Source organism: Bos mutus, chromosome 28 (assembly GCF_027580195.1).
Source record: "Bos mutus isolate GX-2022 chromosome 28, NWIPB_WYAK_1.1, whole genome shotgun sequence".
Lineage (NCBI taxonomy): Eukaryota > Metazoa > Chordata > Mammalia > Artiodactyla > Bovidae > Bos > Bos mutus.
This window is the reverse complement of record NC_091644.1, coordinates 43,979,250-44,005,665: the sequence shown is the minus strand read 5'-3', so window position 1 is coordinate 44,005,665 and position 26,416 is coordinate 43,979,250. Positions and strand designations below refer to the sequence as shown.

Genomic DNA, 26,416 nt, shown 5'->3' with positions numbered 1-26,416 from the left:
GAATTCCCATTCAGTCGCACATGCTGATACACCTATATAGATGTGCTTTTCACAATTCACAGCGGTTACTTCTGAGGCGTGGAATCAACTGTGTGATGCTGCTCTTTTCTTCTTTCCTACTTTGCCTGCAGCAAGCATGTGGGTTGCTGGGATTCTTAGCTGAGCTGTATTTGGTATCCGGCTCTACCCTGGTCCTGGATCGCAGGACACACACCCCTCCCCTTGCCAGACTGTGCCGTCCTAGGTGCCAGTCCTGCAGGCTGCTGTGGGAGAGGGGAGGATGGTTGGGCCTTTGAGCCCATCAGCTCCCCTTCTACTTCCAGCAGCACTGAAAGAACCTGGGACCAGGCTGAATAAAGTCCCTGCAAATTGTGGGCAGACTGCAACAGGCACTTCTCGAGTCTGCACTTCTCTGTCTGCATTTCCCTGCAGACAGACACAAGGCTGTGAGGGCCCAGAAAAGCTGTTTCAGAACACAGGACTCTAGAGCCCTGGGCTGAAGATGCTGAGCCATCACCCACTAGGCAACAGCAAGGACCAGCAAAGGGAGGTCGGGCTCAGCAGAAACAACATCAGGGGCACTGCAAGTCCCTCGAAAGCTCCGTGACCTCGAAAAACACGCCAGCAGAGAGGTGATGCTCCAGAGAATCCTGAGAGAACAAGACCCCGCGCAGGCTTATAGCTCTTGAGGACTGCTGCGAACAAATTATGGCATGAGGGCATTCAGGAGTCATCAGGCTGGTGGTACTACTGATTCTAGCTGGGAAAAGGGGTGAGGACAGACAGCTAAAGCCTTTTTGGCCTCTGGAAGCAGCTCTTGGCCCGAGGTGGAGACAGCGATGATCTTGCCTGCAGTAGGGTGGGGACCATCAGTCAGCCACCAGGGACGCGGTCCCCTCCACACTGTGCTCACCATCTGGGATCCCTGCACTGGTATCAAAGAAGGTGGAACACTTTCCGTTGGGCCAATATATTTTCAAGAGTTTGTTTTACTCTCGGGACTTCCCTGGTGGTGCAGTGGCTAAGTGCTCTCAATGCAGGGAGTCTGGACTCAACCCCGGGTCAGGGCACTAGATCCCACATGCCACAACTAAGAGTTCTCATGCCACAACAAAGACCCCAGCGCAGTCAAACAAGTATTTTTTGAAGAACTTGTCTTACTCTTTAGCTCTTAATGTAACTGACCACAGCTGCAAATGATCTGCTCCCAGAATTAAAACTATTCATCTTAAAGATGAGAAATGAGTAGGAAAAGGAGAAAGATTAATATATTTGGAGCTCAGCAGTGCCTTAAAGGAAAATGGTTGACACGTTATTTTCCCTCAGGATTGGGAAAACTATTTCAGAGAGCAAATTTTGAAAATGAGCAAGAAAAGCAGTACAATTAAAAAGCAATTAGGTCAGATCACAAAATGGGCTTCTGTTTATTTTAGTTATATGGATAGCTGGATTTTAATTAACTATGAGAAAATGACATACCAGTCACTGTTGGGAAAAAGAATGCATTCTGGAATTAATGTCAAGTCTTTAATGACAAGTAGATTGATAGGCTAGGGTTTTTTTTTTTTTTTTTCAGTTTTAAGAATTTGTTGATTGTTAGATTAAGGAAGTAAGAATCTGCAAGGTTCAACTGTAAACAAATGACCAACAAATGTCATTCCCAAGAACCTAATCGGCAACGTTAATGAAATAAGAACCCCAGGATAGGAGCCAATACTCTCTGCAATCAGACCCCACTCCACACAGTTGAGGGGGGTGCTTTGCTGAGCTGAGCAGATTTACTGAACTCTGTCTGGTGCAGCCACGTGAAAAATCAAAAGGAGAGAAGGGAGCATTTTTCAGGCTCAAATCATAGTAAACTCAGCCGATGCAATCACGTCCTATTTCCTCGTTTTCTGTCTCTCTGCAGGAAGCCTCGTCTTCCACGAGCATTTGGCATTCTCAAGGGGCTTTGAACACATTTTTCAGAACACAGCATTCATACCATTTTATTAAAATTCCTCTCCAGTCATAAGGCACCAAGTTTTGCTAGGAATTGGCAATTAGGAAATTTAAGAGGTATATCCTATTTCTAAGATAAAGAGGGATGACAAGTAAAAACTGGGAAATAACTCATACCTTGTGAGTTTAAGAGTGTTATATGTATGCATATGAATTCAGATCCCAAGTCTTCACACTGAGCCAAGAAAAAGGAGGGGTTGTTTGAAGAATTTCTTTAAAAAGAAACAGAATAAATCTTGCACGTAAAGAGCTCTGTCGCTGCCAAGCAGTCTTCTCTGCTTCAGAGCTGGTGAAAGAACGCCTGCCTGATATAGAAACCCACTAGGGCGGCTAGCTGTCAGGGGCACCTTCATCCTGGAGCTTCTCTGAGAACTGAGCAGAAGCCGGGGCTTATTTGGCATCAGCAGCATGGAGAGTCTGCAGTCAATTCTGTTCTCCCTCCCAGACGATGCAGCTGAGGCAGTGTGATGTGGAGGATAGCTTTGGGTCAAGTTCACTTAAGTTTCCATGGGTCATTCTGGTAATTTCCTGTCAAGTGGGGACTTTAAAAAACTGGACACACAATGATTTTTAAAAATATCTTACTGAGCTTTAAATTTCTGTGAGACCAGACGGCCATCGTATCTGATCTCTCAATCAGCTGATGTCTAGTGCCCTGAGCACCTGAGCCCTCAGGGTGCAGAAGGAACCTGTCTCTGGGGAGGCTTGTCTCTGATGCAAATGTTATACGTAGGTTTGGTCGAGACACTGATGAAATATTCAACCACCACATGTCCTCAGACTGGGAAGTTAGGGGCTCCGTTTAATAACATTGAAGGCTGCCCCATGTTGTGGAAAGGGGTACAGAAATATGCTGTTTACCCCATGCCTTCAACCTACCTCCCAGCCCCACTGATGGTCTGGCCTGTGGTAACCTTGGTAACTGAGTGATCTGAGGCACTGCATCCTTCTTCATCTGTGAAACTGGCCCTTACAATTTTGCATGGTTAATGGGATAATCAAGAAACAAAGAAGGACTCTGAATACTGGAAAGGTTGCTGTCATCCTAATAAGGGTTATCATATGCACTTGGCTGCTGTGTATCAACAGGCATCTACCCAGGCATCTTCTACCAAGCACCTGGGGCTCAATCCCTCTCTGACACCAGCAGGGTCCCCGGAGAGGGCTGTGAAGACCCCACTACCCTAAGCATTCAACACCAGCCCATGGTCTAATCACGCCCTGGGGTCCCACGTAGGGGTAAATTTCCGGCAAATGGGGACCCTGGATGTCAGTCTCCATGGCAGCGGAGTCTTGCTGTGTGTCCAAAGTGGGCCTTCTAGCTGGGTCTCAGCTTCCCATGAAACACCTGGAGGGGAAATACCAGGATCATTCACAGTATTTCAAGGTTCTGGTTGCTGTCATGTGTATTTCTCTTTAGAAATTATTGACCTAAATAAATTTTAGAAATAAATTTTGGATTTATTCTCTGATTTTAACTGGAGTCTGCCCTGAGAGACAAATCTAGCTTTGATTTGCTGACAACAAAACAAAGCAAAGCATGGGGAGAAAAATAAACAAGCAAAAACAAATTCAGTTCAGTTCAGTCACTCAGTCATGTCCAACTCTTTGCAACCCCATGGACTGCAGCATGCCAGGCCTCCCTGTCCATCACCAACTCCCGGAGCTTATTCAAACTCACATTCATTGAGTCGGTGATGCCATCCAACCATCTCATCCTCTGTCGGCCCCTTCTCCTCCTATCTTCAGTCTTTCCCAGCATCAGGGTCTTTTCCAATGAATCAGTTCTTTACATCAGGTGGCCAAAATATTGGAGTTTCAGCTTCAGCATCAGTCCTTCCAAAGACTATTCAGGACTGATTTCCTTCAGGATGGACTGGTTGGATCTCTTTGCAGTCCAAGGGACTCTCAAGAGTCTTCTCCAACACCACAGTTCAGAAGCATCAATTCTTCAGCGCTCAGCTTTCTTCATATTCCAATTCTCACATCCATACATGACTACTGGAAAAACCATAGCCTTGACTAGATGGACCTTTGTTGGCAAAGTAATGTCTCTGTTTTTTAATATGCTGTCTAGGTAGGTCATAGCTTTTCTTCCAAGGAGCAAGCATTTTTTAATTCCATGGCTGCAGTCACCATCTGCAGTGATTTAGAGCCCCCAAAAATAAAAGTCGGCCACTGTTTCCCCATCTATTTGCTATGAAGTGATGGAACCGGATGCCATAATCTTCGTTTTCTGAATGTTGAACTTTAAGTCAACTTTTTCACCCTCCTCTTTGACTTTCATCAAGAGGCTCTTTAGTTCTTCTTCACTTTCTGCCATAAAGGTGGTGTCATCTGCATATCTGAGGTTATTGAGATTTCTCCCAGCAATCTTGATTCCAGCTGTGCTTCATCCAACCCAGCATTTCACATGATGTACTCTGCATATAAGTTAAATAAGCAGGGAGACAATATACAGCCTTGACATACTCCTTTTCCTATTTGGAACCAGTCTGTTGTTCCATGTCCAGTTCTAACTGTTGCTTCTTGACCTGCATACAGATTTCTCAGGAGGCACATCAGGTGGTCTGGTATTCCCATCTCTTTAAGAATTTTTTTTTTAAGAATTTTCCACAGTTTGTTGTGAAAAACAAATTAGCAAAGCTAAGGATCAAGTCTTGGACCATGATCAACTCAGGCGTGGTAATGAGTATCCTGTGGCCTACTGGGGAGAGAGGCATCAGGCCTGCTTTTTCCCAGGTCGTCACCACCACCACCATCATGGTTATGTCTGTGAGATATCGTAAACATAAAATCTAGAAGATGTTATACAAGCACCTAAGCACCCTCCACTCCATTTTTTCAAATCTTAATACTCTGCAACACTGGTACCTGATTAAGATTTTTTAAATGAAATAAAACTCGACATGTAATAGTTAAAGTCCTGGTACATCTTTCCTACCTCAAATCCCATCATCACCAATGGTAACACTACCCTAAGTTTGGTTCATCAGTATTCCTCAGTATATCTTCAACAAACCACGTGTGTGTGTGTGTGTGTGTGTGTGTGTGTGTTGCTCAGTTGTGTCTGACTCTTTGTGACTCCATGGACTGTAGCCCACCAGGTTCCTCTGTGCATGGGATTCTCCAGGCAGGAATACTGGAGTGGGTTGCCATTTCCTTCTCCAGGGGATCTTTCCGACCCAGGGATCAAACCCAGGTCTCCCACATTGCAGGCAGATTCTTTGCAGTCTGAGCCACTTCATAAATAGAATGGAGTATTGTGTTGTGCATGGCTGACACTGCACTGTGGCTTGCTTTCTCCACTTTTGGGAATGTACCTGCTTTGACACACGTGGCTCTGTTTCATTCACACCCACTGCCGCACAGCTGTCTCTTGCAGGAACACACCACATCCAATCCCTTTCTGCTGACAGTCAATCTCTCTGTTAGGAATAACGCAGTCGTGGATACTGTCCTTTTGCATGTGTGAGAAAGTTTCTCTGCATCATTTGCCTGCAGACGACTCCTAGTCACAGATTTATGCTATTCAGCAAGCTGATCTTCGAAGGCTGTTCCCAGCTTTACCCTACCCACAAGGGCAGCATTCACAGTGCTCCAAATTCTCACCATCCCGATAGCATCAAATTTTGCCCACCAGATAGATATGAAATAGCTTCTTAGTATTCTAATTTTCTTTTCCCTGTTTACTAGACAGGGCATATATCTTTTCATATGTTTATGAGCTGATTATTAAAAACCCCCTTCTAAAATATTATCCCAGGGCCACAGTTTAAAAAATCAAAATTAAAAAGTATGTTTGATGGAATACATCTTAAACACAATAACAGGATCTGCCACAGACTTGGAGAAGATTTTTGTGGTACTTATGGCTGACAGAGGATATATCTGGAATATATAAATTCCTCTCATCGAATAATAATGAGGTAAAAACCTAACAAGTAATGGACAAAGAATATGAGCAACCATTTAACAGAAGAAACAATCTAATCAGTTCACAGGCCACTGCTGGCCATGGCTGGAGTCCATGGACTGTGCACTCAGAAACCTAACTGAGCTCTCTTAGTCCTGAGAATCTGTATATTCTCTTGGATTTTCCACCCATTGATTCATCCACATTTTGTCCTTTTCTTTACACCACTTCTACATTTACAGTTCTTGTCTCAATAAGGCACTGTTTATGGCCTGCAATGCAATATGCAATAAAAAAAGGTAGTAGAGAACATCTCATCTTCAAAGTGAATGCAATTCAATTCTCATAAGGCATCATGTTTGCCATAGACATTTTACAGATACCTTTAATCTAGTAAAGTAACGCTCAAAATTCTCCAAGCCAGGCTTCAGCAATACATGAACTGTGAACTTCCAGATGTTCAAGCTGGATTTAGAAAAGGCAGAGGAACCAGATATCAAATTGCCAACATCTGCTGGATCATCAAAAAAACAAGACAGTTCCAGAAAAACATCTATTTATGCTTTATTGACTATGCCAAAGCCTTTGACTGTGTGGATCAGAATAAACTGCAGAAAATTCTGAAAGAGACAGGAATACCAGACCACCTGACCTGCCTCTTGAGAAATCTGTATGCAGGTCAGGAAGCAACAGTTAGAACAGACTGTTTCCAAATAGGAAAAGGAGTACATCAAGGCTGTATATTGTCACCCTGCTTATTTAACTTATATGCAGAGTACATCATGAGAAATGCTGGGTTGGAAGAAGCACAAGCTGGAATCAAGATTGCTGGGAGAAATATCAATAACTTCAGATATGCAGATGACACCACCCTTATGGCAGAAAGTGAAGAAGAACTGAAGAGCCTCTTGATGAAAGTAAAAGAGAAGAGTGAAAAAGTTGGCTTAAAGCTCAACATTCAGAAAACTAAGATCATGGCATCTGGTCCCATCACTTCATGGCAAATAGATGGGGAAACAGTGGAAACAGTGGCTGACTTTATTTTGGGGGCTGCAAAATCACTGCAGACATTGACTACAGCCACAAAATTAAAAGATGCTTACTTCTTAGAAGAAAAGTTATGATCAACCTAGATAGCATATTCAAAAGCAGAGACATTACTTTGCCAACAAAGGTCCGTCTAGTCAAAGGCTATGGTTTTTCCAGTAGTCATGTATGGATGTGAGAGTTGGACTGTGAAGAAAGCTGAGCACTGAAGAATTAAAGCTTTTGAACTGTGGTGTTGGAAAAGACTCCTAAGAGTCCCTTGGACTACAAGGAGATCCACCCTAAAGGAGATCAGTCCTGAGTGTTCATTGGAAGGACTGATGCTGAAGCTGAAACTCCAATACTTTGGGCACCTGATGCGAAGAACTGACTCATTGGAAAAGGCCCTGATGCTGGGAAAGACTGAAGATAGGAGAAGAAGGGGACGACAGAGGATGAGATGGTTGGATGGCATCACCGACTCAATGGACATGAGTTTGGGTAAACTCTGGGAGTTGGTGATGGACAGGGAGGTCTGGCGTGCTGCAGTCCATGGGGTTGCAAAGAGTCGGACATGACTGAGCGACTGAACTGCATTTAATCAGATTAAGGGAAGTCCAAGTGGCAAATAAAGTACATGACTTTTTCCCTCGCATCTATTAAGATCATACAGCTCTGCCCCTTTAACCCTTTGAGAAGGATATTATGTTAATGCAGCTCGTGTTGTTCTACCATTTTTGTCTTCATAAATGAAACCCCACTTGGCTATGATTTTTTTAACAGAGCAATATTAGATACACTGGTACTTGGTTTCCAATTGTTTGACTCTATAATCATAATAGTAGCTGGTCTACAATGTTCTGTTCTTCTACTTTCTTTTTCCAGTTTCACAAGAAGGTATTCGTGCCCTCAAGAAGCAAACAAGGCAGCTTTCCCTCTTTTTCTAGAAATTCTCTAAAATAGTTTGTGCTCTATGCAAACCCACTAGAGTGGGAAGAATTCAGGGAAGATAAACTTCTTACTGTTGAAAAGATCTTTCATGGCTTGTATTCGTATTTTTCTATTTCTTGAATAACTCTGGTAATTTCCACATTCCTAGAAAACTAAGCATTCCATTAAATTTTCAAATTTGCATAAAAGTGTACCCACAGTTTTCTTATAATCTTCATAAACTCTACTCTGTCTATAGTTATGTCTGCTCTGCTCTTCTATTCCTAACATTATTTAATCATGGTTTTTACATTTATCAGTATTCTTCGAGATTTCTAATTTTTGAAAATCAAGCTTTATATAATCCTGTTTCTTATTTTTAGAGTTTATTCAATTTTTCTTTCTCCTTCATTATTTCCTTTCTTCTATTTTGAGGTTTACCCCATCATTTGTGTGTGTGTGTTTGCCTTTTTGAGTCACAGATCTGTCTTACAGTTTAAAAGTCCAACCAGACTATCACTGGAGAAGCAAAGGCAGTTCTGTACACAACCGAGAGGAGGGTGGGGTGAAAGAGGAAGAGGTGCCTGGAGGTGTAATGACTAGCTCTAACGCTGCAAGAGTCATGTGGTGCCTGCCTTGGTCCTGTGCCAAGGTATACACGCAGGTGGTGCCTGGGGAGATGGACAGCAAAGATAGCACTGGGCTGCTCTGAGCGTCGTCTCTCCAGCAGGCAGAGCTCCTGGGAAGGTGCCAGTCTCCACGTGCACTCTTGGTCCAGGTGAGACAAGCCAAGACAGACTGTGTCGGGGTCAAGCCCAGGTGGCAGGGCCAGGGGTTTCAAAAAACAAAAGAACCGATCAAAATATATTGTCAGTTCCCAGGCCCTCTGCCTCTGCTTGTATGTGGAGGTGTGCGTGTGTAGGGTCCTACCACACAGAGCCTGGGATGCAGACTGTGAATAGCAGGTGACCCAGCTGAGGCCCCGAAAGTATCTTTTGTCCTCTGCCCTCGCCCACAGGGAACACATTTTCTATTCAAAGGAAGGAAGAGGCAGGTCTGCTGTTTGAGTTGACTGCGTCCTGGCAGTGGGCACAGCTGTCCCCACGGGAGCTGGAACTTTCAGTACAAGCTGTGCAGCTGAAGCCACTCGCCCATCCCATCTGGAGCCAACCATGGGCTGGGCATGCTCCTCATCAGGACCCACTGTGCTCTGGGGCCAGGTAGCTGTCCTGGCATGGTCTCACGGGCATCACTCACAGAAAGTGAGTGCCAGACTCTCCCAAAAGCAGGTCGTCAACATGCAGACGCCTTGGCTCTGCCCACATAAGTAGGTCTGGGTGATGCCTAGGAATCTGAGTTTTAGAAGCTCCCTCCCTGGCCGTGAAGCAGTGCACCAAGAGAGCCCTGGGCCCTGCGGAAGACGGTGGGAGCCACAGCTGGAACCTGGATTCACAGCAAGGCACCCTGAACTCAGACCTGCCCTCCCTCCAGCCCCAGGGCAGGGAGAGACCTTAGAGCCTCAATCCCAGGAATTTTGACTTCAACACATCCTGAACAAGGGGTCAGCTTCACACTGCCATCTCCGCAGCGCATTGCTCCAAGGGGCTAGGGAGGCCAGAGGGTAAAATGGGAGTTGGAAATGGGATTTACAAAAGCAGGAAGGTAAAAAAGAGGGCTAACAGCTGTTGCATAATGTTCATTTCATTAAAATACACTCTTAATAATCCTTCAAGCAGTGATAATGACATGATATTCCACCTAATCAACTAATTTCTGATCAGTCCTAATAGCTAGAGGGCTTGTTCTATACAGGTCTTTTAAAATGGAAAAGAATCAAATCCAAAGGTATTTTAAAACCTCTGCAGGACCCAGCTGGAATTAAGCTTCTTAAAAATCCAGTTGGCAGGGGATCTGAATTAGCCCTGGATCATGGCAGGTCTGTCTCACTCTGAAGTTTTCAGTCCAAAGCACCCCAGTGCTTCACCTGAGTGTTCTCATACCTCGCGCTGCGTCTGACCACAGGAGTGTGTTCTTATACCAAGAACGAGAAGGTGTCTGAAACCCTTCTCGAGACATCAGAAGCGAGTCTGTTGTGTTTACCACTCTCCCTTTGAAGTCCTCTGATCCCCTGGAAAAGCCAAGCATTCCAGAGGTGAAAGGGTAGCAGACGGTCCACGAGTACAGACTCCTCACTGAAGACGCTGCAGCAGAGCCACGGAGAACACACGCTGCCCAGAACACACAGGGTCCTCTCCCGGCCCCGAGGGAGTGCATGTCAGGCTTCTACTTGCTGCTTTCAGCCAGGGCCTTTAGGAGAAAGCAAACTATTTTCTCATTCAAAGAGTATCACCTGCCCTTTACTGCCTCCAGTTTTACAGATACTAAATTTTAACTGAGAACTTTTTCAAGGGTGAAGAGCTACTGAACGTTGAGAAAATAACAGCCCTGGATGAAGCCCTTTGAGGTTCTTATCCTTCCAAGTGCACTTCAGGCAGGACCTCCTGTTCATGGCTGGGGAAGTCAGAGCAGAGAGAAAGCAAGCTTGAACTTCTTACCCCTTCCGATGCAGGGAGCCACCCTCTCGGGATGAGGGTGCACACCGTTTATCAGAGAGTGAGAGCTGTGGGTCCCCACCTGTTCCACAGACACAGGTCACCTCCACCTTCCTCCCGGACTCAAGTTTCCAAGTTTCTCTTTGCACTGCTCTGTGAAAAGACCTGCTCCCTGCTGTCTTGGGGTTGATCATGTGAGCTCCTCCGGGCTTTAGTCAGACAACCGGCTTTCTTCTCTGTCCTGCATCCTTCTCTTTCAATCCTCCCCCCAAATTCGGGTCAAATAATCACTGGGACTGGAGGGATGGCAGATTCAAGTGCACAGACCTTGTTGTGGTTCTGACTTTTAAGGACACTGACGTTGTCACAGAAGATGCTTTTGGGTACTTTTCAAAGACAGTTAACTCTATGTTTTTGCTTGTTGTACAAAGATAAAATTTTCACCCACTTCCTCACAAGGATGAAAGGCAAACAGAAGAGTTTTGTAACTGGAAGCAGAACCTTCCTTGCCCCAGCCCATCAGGGTTTCACACAAATAACCAAACGAATACCCAGCACTTGGCTTGAGATGACCTGTTCCCACCCTCTCCAACCAAAGCTAGGGTGGTATCTTGTTTCCTTAGACCTTGCTCATGTCAAGTGTAACAGCATCCTTTTGGAATCTTGGGGGAAAAAATTAATTTCTAATTAATGGCAGAATGATGGTATGTTACGGTAAAGGATGATGAAGTTATCTGATTCCTGCTTCCTGACACTGCCAGTTACTGCATCTATGCTCAGAACTTCTGACTGCAATGTCGTGGAGTCTCTCTTGTGCATGCCTGAAAAAGGGCACAACCATCTTGGTAACACAAAAGTCACACCCCTCTTGCTCCCTTCTTATAGAGCTTGTTTTGGGCAAACTGCCAAGCCCTAGAGATGAGTTCTGCTTGGCCAAAGACACACCCCTTTCCCTAGCCTCCACCATGATCACCAATAACCATGACTTAGTTCTGGTTAACGAATAGTAACAGAAAGTCTGCTGGGGGGATTCCAGAAAAGATGTACTTTGCTGATAAAAGCAGACAGTCCCTAAAGAAAAGACTATTTTGGACCCCTTTGCTTCCTGCCTTGAAAGTAATTATGATGCATGGAGCTATGGCAGCTTTCCTGAAACTATACAAGGCAAAAAAGATGAGGCAGAAAAACAAAACAAAACAAAAAGGCAGAGAGACAAATCACTGGTGTTTCTAAACAAGAAAAAGGATTTAAGTGCATATGAATATGATATTATACCAATATACTTGAAAACCAAGTGGCATTTATAATAAGCTATAAGTTATCAAAATTAATTCAAGTGAAGCACAGGAAAATTTACCATGTGTCAATATCCATAAAGGAATTTTAAGTTATCCAAGGATTACACTGATTCAAACAAAAACAGGTCTAGGTTTAGACGACTTTTTACACGTGAATTTCAAGAAACTCCTTTTCCTTTATAAATAAGTTTTTCTTAAGCATCTTTTTTTTTTTACACATATGTTCTAAATTCATTTTATAAAGTTAGCATAAGTGTAAAGCCAAAGCCAGATGAAGGGAGGAAGAGGGAAGGGAACGGAGGAGACCATGGATAATTTCAATCAGGAATCTTAATTCAAGACTCCAAATAAAATACCAACCAAATTCAGCAATTTACTGATAAAATTCTGGTAGATTCTCAGAACTAAATAATGTACTGACTTTTAAAAATATACTTCCTTTCAAATGAATGGGCAAAGAGGTTACAAAAAAAATACTCACCCCAATACCGTTAGCATTAAAGAAGTAAAGAAACAAACTCCACTCCCATCAGCAGAGAACTAGATAAACAGAAGAGCAAATATACAAAGCCATTTAATATGAACACTAGATTTAAAATGTTTTCTGTGTATCACTGAGTGAAAAAAGTAGACTGCCCAACAGCAACTGCAGTGTTGTGCAGTTTATACCAAACGGTATGCATCTAGCTACTGGAAGACACAGGAGACACGTCAGGAAGGATCCCTTAGCAGCTTTCAAATATCCCACCTGGCAGTGGTAACTATGGTCACCAGGCTGCACAGCACATCCCCAGAACTTATCTATCCTACAACTAGAAGTTTGTAACTTGTGATTACCTTTATCCAATTCCTCCACCTTCTACCTCTGCCTCTGGGAGCCAAATCTGATGAGGTTTTTAGTTCACATGTAAGTGAGATCATATAGTATTTATTTCTCTTCATCTGAATTATCTCACTTAGCAAAATGCCTTCAAGATCCATCCATGTAGTCACAAATGGCAGAATTCCCTTCTTTTTTATGGCTAGATAACTTTCCATTGTACATGCATGTGTGTGCAAGTAGGTAACATCCATTCATCCCTCAGTGGGCACTGAGGTTGCTTACATGTCTTAGAAAGTGTTAGTCACTCAGTTGTGTCCAATTCTTTGAGACGCCATGGACTGTAGTCCGCCAGGCTCCTCTGTTCGTGGAATCCTCTAGGTAAGAATACTGAAAGTGAAGTGAAGTGAAAAATACTGGAGTGGCTGCCATTTCCTTCTCCAGGGGATCCCCCCAATCCAGGGATCAAACCCGAGAGTCCTGCATTGCAGGCAGATTATTTACTGTCTGAGCCACCAGGGGGCTTTCCATGTCTTGGCTAATATAAATAATGCTGCAGTGAACACGGAAGTGCAGATTATCTCTGAGACAGTGATTTCATTTCCTTTGGAGATATACCCAGGAGTGAAATTGCTGGGTGGCATGGTATCAACAGTTTCATTTTTTATTTTTTGAGGAACCTCCACACATTTTCCACAGTGGCTACACCAATTTACTTTCCCACCAACAGTGCACAAGGGCTCCCTCTTCTCCACATCCTCACCAACACTTGTTATCTGTTATCTTTTTCATGATAGTCAATCTAACAGGTGTGAAGTGATTATCTCACTGTGGTTTGACTGGCATTTCCCTGACGATTACTGATGCTGAGCACATTTTCATGCACCCGTTGGCCATCTTACCAACAGAAACATGAAACAGGTATATTTACCTTCTTTGGAAAAATGTCTCTTCCTGTTGTGGTCCTTTGCTTACCTTTTGATAACCTTTGATTATTACTTTTGCTGTTTATATGAGTTCTTTAAATATGATGTGCTAACGTGTCCTCCCTCCCATTCTGCAGGCTGGCCTTGCACTTTACCAGTTGTTCCTTTTGCTGTATTAACCACCATTTATTACTGAACCCTTGACCTTGATCCCTACACATCTGATCCCCATATTTGTTTTCTCACTATTGCATTTAACACTGTCTTATTCCATATAATCTGATCATTTGTTTCACTCTCTTCTATTTTCACTCCCTTGACATAAGCTCTAAGAAGGCAAAAAAAATTTTGTATCAGTTTTGTTCATTGCTCTTTCCCTGGCGACCTGTCACAAGGCAAGCACTCAAATCCTTACTGAATGAATGCAGAAATGCAAGAGTCAAAATAAATCAACAATGAATAGTATAAAAATTTGAATCTAAGTACAATATTCCTACTGGAATATTTTCTTCTTTTAATAGGCTTGAATTTTCACAGACATGAATTTTTCTCTTTCTTTCATCATTGTCAGATGAGGAAATCATGGTTGATCCAATGTACTTAAGATGAATATTATTCTAAGTCTGTACTTTTGATTTTATAGATTGAAAGGGAATCTGGGTTCTCACAGATTCCATCACTAGCACTTAACAGCCAGAGTATGTGTGGATGGGCCAGTTCCAAGGGCAAGCAGGCAGATGTTTGGGGGTAAGCGTGTGGGTACACCCGCGGACAACACTGCTGCTTTCAAGCTCATCAGAAAAGTTAAAAGAATCCCTGGAATCTGCAGCCTAAATGACTAACAAAGTTATAACACATTTTATAATATTGGGGTTATTTCCTAAAATATTCAAGACTTCCATTGAAAAGGATTTTTTTTCCCCAATTGTTTCATGGTTCCATAGTGATGGTGAAGCAACTCATTTAAAAGTGTGGCTGAAACAGGATGGTTTTTGTTCAGACCCACTGATTCATCTCATTTACAAAGCAACACTCTGCTGACTCCATTTTAATTGCCCTGATTTCTTCTGAAACAGGTGGGATTGCTGTTTCAAAGTGGTTTCTCCAACTGCTTTTGGTCAATAATGAAACACTCCAATGTTGTGCTGCAGTGAGAAGACCCAGGTGCCCCTCAGTGTCACATGTGGGAAGCTGAACAACTGCCCTCCATGCCACACTCACATCGGGAGCACTCAAAGCCAGCTTCACACACTCACACGCCACTAGGCGCAGACAACAACAACATCATATCCTGTATTTGTACTGCTGTTTGCAGTTTATGAAATTCTTTCATAGACATCTGAGCCTAAGAAAAATTGTAGCTAAGAAATCCAGGGTTTAAAGAGATTATGTCAACCTTAGTCTGACAGTAACAGAAGCTACACCTCCCAACTTCAAGTCCACTCTATTTTTATGTACTCTCTTTTGGGACAGACATTGCTGCTTAAAACAAAATTTATGAACTGTGAACTTCCCACTGAATTTAGTTCCAAATAGAACACTCAGCTTTTTCTTGCTCTTGGTGATAGTAAAAAGTTGCTTGTTGTAGATCAACCTACCCACTGAAAGCAACTAGAAATTCTGGATGAAACACATCAAAAACATTGATTTGAAGGAACTGGAGATCGAAAAGGCATCTGGGTTCTCGATCTAGCCAGGTGCTGTAGGGCCAGGTTCTCAGAAGGAAGAGGAGTCCTGGGAGTAAGTCCAGCACTCTCTGATCCTCCTCCCCCAGGCAGTGCGGAGCCAAGAGGCTGAACGAGCCAGGAGGAGAGATGGAGCTGCAGGTGGCATGGGGCTGGAGGGCCAGACTGGAGTCAAGTCCATAAGGAAGAGGGCCTCGGACACACAGCCCGGACTCCCAGGGAGAATCCCAGTGGGCTGCTGCGCAGGAGCACAGAGATCTGGATGCTCGCCAGCTCTCTCACAAAAGACCGAACTCCAGCTCTGTTTCAGCTCAATTCCAGACTCAAGGCAATCTGCCCCATTCTAAGTGCCTGCCAGAGAGCAAAACTAGATCCTCTTCAGAGGAAGAAAACATCAGCTACAGACTGTAAATATCTCCATATCTGTTCATACACAGCAAAATGTAATAACTGAAATTAAAGTTAAATGGGTGGGTTTGAAAGCAGAATAGATTTCCAAAGCAGGGAAAAGAATTAGGGGGCTGGGAGGCAGGCCAAGAGAATTATGTCCAGGCTGAAGCTCAAGGAATGAAAAAGAACTAAAACATATAGAAAGTAGCATAAGAGGGACACAGGACATGCAGAAATATCTAACAAAGATGTAGTTAGAGCCCAGAGGGAGTGGGGAGAGAAGGTGGGGCACAGGAAAAGCAGACACAGTACAAAGTCGGAAGATTCCGGGATGAGCAGAAGCTCTGGCCACGCTCAACACGGTGACAGGGAGGGGCGCAGTCTAATGAGGCCGCTGAAGCCAAGGACAAACATCCTCAAGGCAGCTAGAGAACACAGTCAAGATGCCTTCAAAAAGCAACGATAAGACTAACAGCTGATATTCCACCAGGAAGAATGGAGGCCAGAAGACAAGTAAATGGTGAAGGAAAAGTTCAGAAAGTAACTGTCAACCTGGGCATCTCTGTTCAGTGAAAACACTCTTCAAAAATGAAAATGAAATAAAGATTTTTTTCAGATACAATGAAAGGACAGATTTCATTGCCAGCAAATTGGCACAGAAAGAAATACTCACAGAAGCTATGAGAACTGAGGAAACCGTACCAGGCGGGAAAATGAAAAGATAAAAAATGAGGGAAAATGGAAATATCAATATGCAGATAAATCCAAAGGATATTTGCTGTAAAAAACCAAGTTACGATATCCAGTAGGGTTTGCACGTAAATAAGGAATTAAACCAAATGACAATAATGCATCAAAGGGAGTGGAGGGGAAGTGGTCTGTGCCTTGTCCAGGAGGAAATGAGAGTATTCATTTATGTTAGATTCTAATTGCCAAGTTAATGGTGCGGGAAATACTTAGTCCAAAGGAAGCATGAAAGGAGAGGACAAGAAACACGGAATGGGTGGAAAGAATAGAACCCACCAGAAGAACAGAACCAGACGGTGAAACCATAGTGGTTTTTTTTTTTTAAGTTATAGTTTTGTCCAGATATATGCCCATGAGTGGGATTGGTGGATCATATGGCAACTGTATTTTAGTTTTTTGAGAAAATTCTGTACTACTTTCCATAGGGGCCACACAAACCTACATTCCCACCAATAGTGTAGGAGGGTTCCCTTTTCTGCACACCCTCTCCAGCGTTTGTTATCTGTAGACTTTATATGATGGCAAATTTGACCAGTGTGAGGTGGTACTTCACTGTAGTTTTGATTTGCATTTCTCTAATAATTAGTGACATTGAGTTTATTTTCATGTATCTGTTGGCCATCTGTATGTCTTTTCTGAAGAAATGGTCTATTCAGGTTTTCTGCCCATTTTTTGATTGGCTCCTTTGTTTTTTGTTGTTGAGTTGTATGAGCTGTTTGCATATTTTGGAAACTAAGCCTTTGTCGGTCACCTTATTTGCAAATATTTTTCTCCTACTCTTTGGTTGTCTTTTTGTTTATGGTTTCTTTTACTGTACAGAAGCTTCTAAGTTTGATTAGGTCCCATTTGTTTATTTTTGCTTTTGTTTCCATTGCCTTGGGAAACTGACCTAAGAAAACACTGGTACGATTTATGTCAGAGGATGTTTTCGCTGCGTCTTCATCCAGGAGTGTTACGGTGTCATGGCTTAAGACATTTTGAGTTTCTTCTTGTGTATGGTATGAGGGTGTGTTAAAACTTCATTGATTTACATGTGGCTGTCCAGCTTTCCTAACACCACTTGCTGAAGAGACTGTATTTTCCCACTGTATATTCTTACCTCCTCTTGCCAAAGATTGACTGACTGCAGCTGTGTGGGTTTATTTCTGGGGTCTCTATTCTGTCCCACTGATCCACGTTTGTTTTTGTGCCAATACCACATTGTTTTAATTCCTGTGGCTTTATAGTTATGCCTGAAGTCTGGGAGGGTTATGCCTCCTGCTTTGTTTTTTCTAGGATTGCTCTGGCAATTCTGGGTCTTTTATGGTTCCATACACATTTTAGAATTATTTGTTCTTGTTTTATGAAAAATGTCATAGGTAATTTGGTTTGGAGAACATTAAATCTGTAGATTGCTTTGTGTAGGAAAGTCATTTTATTAGTAACAATATTCTTTCAATCAAGGAGCATGGGATACCTTCCCATTTCTTTGAATCAGCTTCCATTTCCTTTAATAATGTTTTGCAGTTCTCAACATATGTCTTTGAGGTCCGGTTTATTGCTAGGTATTTTATTTTTTTGGATGTGATTTTAAAGGGGGTTTCTTTCTTTCTTTCTTTTTTTTACATTTCCTTTCTGATAGAACACTGTTAGTGTAAAGAAATGCAACTCACTTCCAAATGTTAACCTTGTATCCTGCTACTCTGTTGTGTTTCTCAGTTCCAGTAGTTTAATGTGGAGTCTTTAGGATTTCCTATATATAGTACCATGTCATCTGAATGTAAATGACAATTTTACCTCTTCCCTTCCAATGTGGATAGCTTTTATTTCTTTTTCTTGTCTGATTGCTGTGGCTAGGACTTCCAATACTATGTTGATTAGAAGTGATGAGAGTGGGCATCCTAGTCTTGTTCCAGATTTCAGCAAGAAGGCTTTCTCAGCTTTTCACAGGTGAATATTATATTGGTTGTGGCATGTTTGTCATAAATGGCTTTTATTATGTTGAGAAATGTTTCCTCAGGCCCAGAGTATTCTTTAATTGAGATACACATAAGGCCTGAAATGATCCTAAAGGAAGAACATATAAAGGGCAAAAGACAGTGGTCCTGGTGCTAAAAACTTGGAGTTAGTTTCATGAAAACACTAAAAATAAAAGCAAACGAACAGAAAGCAAAGGGACAGGTGAGGGGCAATGGCATGGCTTTGGTTTGAATATGGTGCTCAAGGTGCAAGTCAGGCCACACGAGGAGTTGGGGGTGGGGGTTGAAGCAAAGCACCTTGCAGCTGGCCTCCTCCGGCTGCCCGGCTGCTCGGCATCCGCACCTGCCTGCCTCCCATGCTGGGGCAGGGGGGTCACACTGACGGCACACAGGCAGCAGCCTCACCGCCCCCAGTGTGCAAGAACATTTCAGGGAAACGGAAACAGTGTGTTCTGCAATTACACTGCCCTGAGAACCCGAAGCTGGATAAAGGGGACAAAAACCTTGGTTTTCCTCAATTTCTCAGGATTCTGTCAGTATGCGTCCAGCTAGGAAAACGATGTCTCAAGCTACCAACACCCAGCTCTTCCTGCATTCAGCCCTCATGCCTGAAAACTGGCAGCAGAAAAGACAGCTGTGCAGGGCAGATGGTGAGGCACCGAGTCTAGAACATGGGACTGTGTGCAGGAACCTGGGCACCCAGAGCTCTGTCCCTTCCCCTCACTGCCTGCCCCTTGCCCACCATGTGTGATGCCAGGCAGGTGATCCTGCCCCACAGCAGTGGCCAGCTCTCCCACCTGCTGCATGGACTGGAATAAACCACACAACACAATAATTGTTAACATCTAGGACTTGTGGGGGAAGGGCTCTAGACAGGGGGGTGCCTGGACAGAGGTCTCAGGGACTTGCATATGATGTCACCTGGAGAAGGTGACATTTGCTGACTCAGACGAAGTAAGATGTAGCATGTAAAAGGCTGGGCACAGGCCAGGACGCCCTCACAATGCCCAACAATGTGTTGTGGTTACTGTCGGACAGGCTTTTAAGTCCCACTGTCACACTACACCCAGCCCTGCCAGTCATAAATGCCAATGAGGCCTCTGAAACCCAGAGCATGCAATGGGCCCAGCTCTGAGAAGCCAGCCCTATCCACCAAGACCCTGCCCACAGGGACCCACAGGGTCAGAGGGGTCCGCTGGGCCCCTGGCTGACCCTTTGAATGGACAGCAGCTGGGGCAGCAGCCATGCCAGAGGCTTGGTTGTGTATGCTTATAAAATGCCACTTTTGTAAGAAAAATGTGATATGAAAGAAAGCCTTGGGCCCCGGAAATGAGAGACCCTCCCATACCCACTGATGAGCAGAAATGCCCTTCGGAGCTGGGCTTCCTCTTGTTTCTCCAGATCTCTTGCTTCCTAAAAATAAGACTGAATCTCACAATAACTGCCTTCAGAGATTCATGCCAAGCTGCTGAGTTTACCCTGAGAACCCTTTCTTGGCTTCAGCAATGTTTACTCTTTCCAGGTAACAATGAGAAGTCTGGAGGGTATCCCTCCCACAGCCCTTAATCCTGATTAGCCACTCTCCTAAGACAACCGAATGCAACCCTGACATGCCACCAGAGCAATGAACACAGCCCATTACTGTAGTGCTAGCCTGCTGGTTGAAACTTTCTTAAAAAAAAAAAAAAAAATAGCCTCTCAGGAGCTCTGATCTCTGTTTGGGCTGCATTAAAGCCAGACATTTTAAGAGTGGTCAAAACAAAGTTCTTTAAAAACAGAAAAACCAAGTCCTTTAGTGATTCTTAAACAAAGCAAAAGCTTACAACTGTAATTTATAAACTGAATCAACACACTTTGTCCTTGATGGAAAGGCTGCCAGAAAACCCATCAGGTGTGTGACATGGATGAAATTCTCTCCCATAGAAGGACCCTCATAGGGTCATGGTTGGGCTGCTCTAGTCTCAGGAGCAATACTTCAGTTTTAGATTTTAAAAAATGCCTTAAAACCCTTCATTTTTAATTTAATGATAAAAGGGAAAGGTGTCAACACAGAAGGAAGTCTCTCATGATTTAAACTTTTGAAACCTGAAGGAATCTGCTCCTCAACTAAGTGGTTCTCCCTAGACCACTTTCTAACACCATACACAAAAATAAACTCAAAATGGATTAAAGATCTAAACGTAAGACCAGAAACTATAAAACTCCTAGAGGAGAACATAGGCAAAACACTCTCTGACATACATCACAGCAGGATCCTCTATGACCCACCTCCCAGAATATTGGAAATAAAAGCAAAAATAAACAAATGGGACCTAATTAACCTTAAAAGCTTCTGCACATCAAAGGAAACTATTAGCAAGGTGAAAAGACAGCCTTCAGAATGGGAGAAAATAATAGCAAATGAAGCAACCGACAAACAACTAATCTCAAAAATATACAAGCAACTCCTACAGCTCAACTCCAGAAAAATAAATGACCCAATCAAAAAATGGGCCAAATAACTAAATAGACATTTCTCCAAAGAAGACATACAGATGGCTAACAAACACATGAAAAGATGCTCAACATCACTCATTATCAGAGAAATGCAAATCAAAACCACTATGAGGTACCATTTCACACCAGTCAGAATGCCTGCGATCCAAAAGTCTACAAATAATAAATGCTGGAGAGGGTGTGGAGAAAAGGGAACCCTCTTACACTGTTGGTGGGAATGCAAACTAGTACAGCCACTATGGAGAACAGTGTGGAGATTCCTTAAAAAACTGGAAATAGAACTGCCTTATGATCCAGCAATCCCACTGCTGGGCATACACACTGAGGAAACCAGAAGGGAAAGAGACACATGTACCCCAATGTTCATCGCAGCACTGTCTATAATAGCCAGGACATGGAAGCAACCTAGATGCCCATCAGCAGATGAATGGATAAGAAAGCTGTGGTATATATACACAATGGAGTATTACTCAGCCATTAAAAAGAATACATTTGAATCAGTTCTAATGAGATGGATGAAACTGGAGCCTATTATACAGAGTGAAGTAAGCCAGAAGGAAAAACATAAATACAGTATACTAACGCATATATATGGAATTTAGAAAGATGGTAACAATAACCCGATTATGCGAGACAGCAAAAGAGACACTGATGTATAGACAGTCTTATGGACTCTGTGGGAGAGGGAGAGGGTGGGAAGATTTGGGAGAATGACATTGAAACATGTAAAATATCATGTATGAAACGAGTCGCCAGTCCAGGTTCGATGCGATACTGGATGCTTGGGGCTAGTGCACTGGGGGACGACCCAGAGGGATGGTATGGGGGGGAGGAGGAGGAGGAGGGTTTAGGATGGGGAACACATGTATACCTGTGGCGGATTCATTTTGATATTTGGCAAAACTAATACAATTATGTAAAGTTTAAAAATAAAATTAAAAAAAAAAAAAAGAGACTTACTGCTGCTGCTGCTGCTGCTAAGTCGCTTCAGTCATGTCCTACATAAATAAATAAAAGGCACAGTACTGGCTGATGTGGGAGAGAAGAAAACAAGATAATGTTTCTCCCCAAAGGGTTTATTTGATTTCACTTATACAAACAATTTTAAAGTAAACCATCTAGAGCTCTCCCCAGCAGACAGAATGATGTTCCATACACGTCCCAGGCTCCAGTCCACTTGTATACCTCACTTCCCCATCATATGCAGCTCTGGACAAACACCAGAAAAGAGAACACAACACAAAGCCTTTCTGAGCCAGATTCTGGAAAGGCTTTCGCAGGGACAACCCTCTCCTCACAATAGCTCTGTTCTAAAGAAGGTAGCAGAGCATCTCTGCTGGGGTCCTGGCACTGCGTGAGGTTTGAGCCCCTACAGTGCTTGGACTGGACTCCGGTCAGCCTGGGTTTTAAATTTACTCTCAGTGTTAGATCATCCAGAGAGGGCCCTGGGCCTCTCTCCTCCTTGTGCATGTTCACTGTCTGGGGGATGATGCCCCAGCTCATGGTTTAAAATATCATCTGTGCACTCAACATTCCCAAACCGACATTCCCGCTAAGACCTTTCTCCCACACATTTCCAAACACTAACAGAACAAGTCTGTCTGCCTTGGATGCCCAATGCATCTTGGACTTAACCTGTCTGAATTGTACCTGCTGACGTGTCCCCTAGACCTACCACTCACAGTTCTTGCATCTCATGAGGGGCTTCAGCCTGAGCCACCTTGCCTGGCCATCCATCAGCCCATCCTGTTGACCCTGCCTTCAGAATATGCCCGAATCTGACCGCCTCTCACCACCTTCAATGCTGCTTCCCATGATCTTTCGTCAAGAGAGGAAAAACAGCTTCCAAAGGTAAAGGAGAGGAGAAACAAGTCATCTGAAAAGGCATCTAAAAAATCCCCATTGGTTTAATTTGCTAAGTCTTCATAATTTATTTGAAATTTCAAATAACATTAATTGAGGTAGAAAATCTTTATTTTCAACTGAGAAACTGTTCAAGACTGGGATGGGCTACCACTTTTCTAATTTCTAAGTGACTCTAAGAGTTCCAGTATGTCATATCCAGTACTTCACTTAGAGCAGGCTTTTCTACACTTCTTCCTTCATATAAATATTTTTTCTTGGCACAGTATTTGTTACACACTTAAAAAGGTAAATAAAACCTAACCCCAAAGTATAGATTTTTGTTTGTTTGGAAGGTTCTGAACTTGACTTCTTGGCTCTGCCCCAGAACACAGTGAGTAAGGGGTAGGTTATAAGTGCATCACTTTCCAGTCCTGTGAGAACCTACCACACAAGCATCATCAGCAGTTCAGCAGCTCTTACTTACTATTTAAAAATCTCCCTTTCATCTACCTTTGTTCTTTTATAACTCTTCATATTAAATTTACTGGTTACTCACCATATGCCTGCCACTGAGCCAGGCAATTCACTCACTCAACAAATACTAAGTTTAACGAGTGCCATGAGATGTCTGAATAATAACCCCAGACACAGTCAAGTGGGCCTTAGGAAGCATCACTATGAACAAATCTAGTGGAGGTGATGGAATTCCAGTTCAGCTATTTCAAACCCTAAAAGATAATGCTGTTAAAGTGCTGCACTCAGTATGCCAGCAAATTTGGAAAACTCAGCAGTGGCCACAGGAATGGAAAAGGTCAGTTTTCATTCCAATCCCAAAGAACATCAATGCCAAAGAATATTCAAACTGTTGCACAATTGCCTCATCTCATACGCTTTATTTTTCTGGGCTCCAAAATCACTGCAGATGGTGACTGCAGCCATGAAATTAAAAGACGCTTACTCCTTGGAAGGAAAGTTATGACCAACCCAGATACCATATTCAAAAGCAGAGACATTACTTTGCCAACAAAGGTCCATCTAGTCAAGGCTGTGGTTTTTCCTGTGGTCATGTATGGATGGGACAGTTGGACTGTGAAGAAGGCTGAGCACCGAAGAATTGATGATTTTGAACTGTGGTGTTGGAGAAGACTCTTGAGAGTCCCTTGGACTGCAAGGAGATCCAAGCAGTCCATTCTGAAGGAGATCAGCCCTGAGATTTCTTTGGAAGGAATGATGCTGAAGCTGAAACTCCAGTACTTTGGCCACCTCATGCGAAGAGTTGACTTATTGGAAAAGACTCTGATGCTGGGAGGGATTGGGGGCAGGAGGAGAAGGGGACGACAGAGGATGAGATGGCTGGATGGCATCACTGACTCGATGTACGTGAGTCTGAGTGAACTCCGGGAGTTGATGCTAGACAGGGAGGCCTGGCATGCTGCGATTCATGGGGTCACAGAGAGTCAGACATGACTGAGCGACTGATCTGATGATCTGATACGCTAGCAAAAGAATGCTCAAAATTCTACAAGCCAGGCTTTAAGAGTACATGAACTATGAACTTCCAGATGTTCAAGCTGGTTTTAGAAAAGACAGAGGAACCAGAGATCAAATTGCCAACATCTGTTGGATCATATAAAAAGCAAGAAAGTTCCAGAAAAACAGCTACTTCTTCTTAAAGAGATGGGAATACCACATCACCTGATCTGCCTCCTGAGAAATCTGTGTGCAGGAAGAAGCAACAGTTAGAACAGGACATGAAACAATGGACTGGTTCCAAATAGGGAAAGGAGTATGTCAAAGTTGTGTATTGTCACCCTGCTTATTTAACTTATATGAAAAGTATATCATGTCAAATGCCAGGCTGGATGGAGCACAAGCTGGAATCAAGATTGCTGGGAGAAATATCAATAACCTCAGATACACTGATGGCACCACCCTTATGGCAGAAAGCGAAGAAGAACTAAAGAGCCTCTTGATGAAAGTGAAAGAGGAGAGTGAAAAACTTGGCTTAAAGCTCAACATTCAGAAAACAAAGATCATGGCATCCGGTCCCATCACTTCATGGCAAATAGATGGGGAAACAACGGAAACTTTATTTTCTGGGCTCCCAAATCACTGCAGATGGTGACTGCAGCCATGAAATTAAAAGACACTTACTCCTTGGAAGAAAAGCTATGACAAACCTAGACAGCATATTAAAAAGCAGAGACATTACTTTGCCAACAAAGGTCCATCTAGTCAAAGCTATGTTTTTTCCAGTAGTCACGTATGGATGTGAGAGTTGGACTATAAATAAAGTTGAGTGCTGAAGAACTGATGCTTTTGAACTGTGGTGTTGGAGAAGACTCTTGAGAGCCCCTTGGACTGCAAGGAGATCCAACCAGTCAATCCTAAAGGAAATCAGTCCTGAATATTCACTAGAAGGACTGATGCTGAAACTCCAATACTTTGGCCACTTGATTTGAAGAACTGACTCATTGGAAAAGACCCTGATGCTGGGAAAGATTGAAGGCAGGAGGAGAAGGGGACAACAGAGGATGAGACGGTTGGATGGCATCACTGATTCAATGGACATGAGTTTGAGCAAATTCCGGGAGTTGGTGATGGATAGGGAAGCCTGGCGTGCTGCAGTTTATGGGGTCACAAAGAGTCAGACATGACTGAGTGACTGAACTGAATTAAACTGAATAGCCCACGACCTTAATGAGTACATTCAGATCAACATATAAATAGGTGAGACACATGGTGTGTAGGTGGTGATGAAGATCGTGGAGAAAAATCAACCAGAGAAGTGGGTGGGGATGCTGCAGGGAGAGGCTGGGACCTCACTCCCAGGGCAGGAGGTCAAAGGAGGCGGGTCTGGAACAGAATCTTAGGGGAGGAGGAGCCAGCCTTTGGGAGTATTTCCTTTAACCCTCACAGTAACCAGATTGTAACGTCATAATGTCACAGTATTTCATAAATGACAAAGGCCACAGGATTAGGAATTGGAGAAACGGGATTTCAAACAAGGTCTTTATGACTCCCAAACCTTTGTTCTTAACCTCTACCTGCACTGCTTACAGATTTATCATAAGTAAAGACTGAATTCCACAGGCAACCATTTCCATCAGTCTACACAAAGGGAGATGCTGCAGAGTCAAAAATGTGGTATTTATACAGGAATGTCAAATGCTTTAACAGCCCTCTATTAGATATGGGTTAGGGGTGGGATTCAAATCAGTAACTTAATCTCCTTAGCCTGACATTCAATAATACTGGCTGTTCTAAAGCTGAGTCTTTGCAGACAGGACGTTGGCTCAATTCCAGGCATCAAATTGACTTTGGGGAGATTTTAATTTAGCCCAAATCCAACAAATGTGGCAGGCATCCCAGCTGCTCCTTTCGCACATGCAGATGAACATGACACAGTAGCTGGAACTAAAATTAAAGCCACCTAAAACACAGCCCACTGCAGGATGAATATTCAAACATCTGTTTGGACAAACTCATATCTCAAAAACTGAAAAAATATATATAGTTTTGGGAATATTTAAGAGACTTGAGGTGGAGACAGAACTCCAGTCTGCGCACTGCTGAGCATCAGAAAGAACATCATTTTCTCTCAGCTGTGAGGAAAGGTCACGCAGGAAAACAGCTCTTAAACCAAAAAGTAAAAGAAAACTCACACCATCTCATGGATATGTCATTCTAAGTGGTGGATTCCAGTCACCAGGAACAATTTTTGAGCTAGATTCTGCTAGAACTTGAACCTGTCTCCTGAGCTTAGGCCAAATCCCAGACTGTCTCCTAAGTAGAAGCGATGCTAACTCCTTCTGGCCTCAGCCAC

The 26,416-nt window shown here is 43.3% G+C and overlaps 1 protein-coding gene across 1 annotated transcript in view; it reads right to left on the bottom strand.

Moving 5' to 3' along the window:
- GALNT2 (polypeptide N-acetylgalactosaminyltransferase 2) overlaps nucleotides 1–26,416 on the bottom strand; it is a 191,265-nt gene that overhangs the window by 44,706 nt on the left and 120,143 nt on the right. The window lies entirely within an intron of this gene.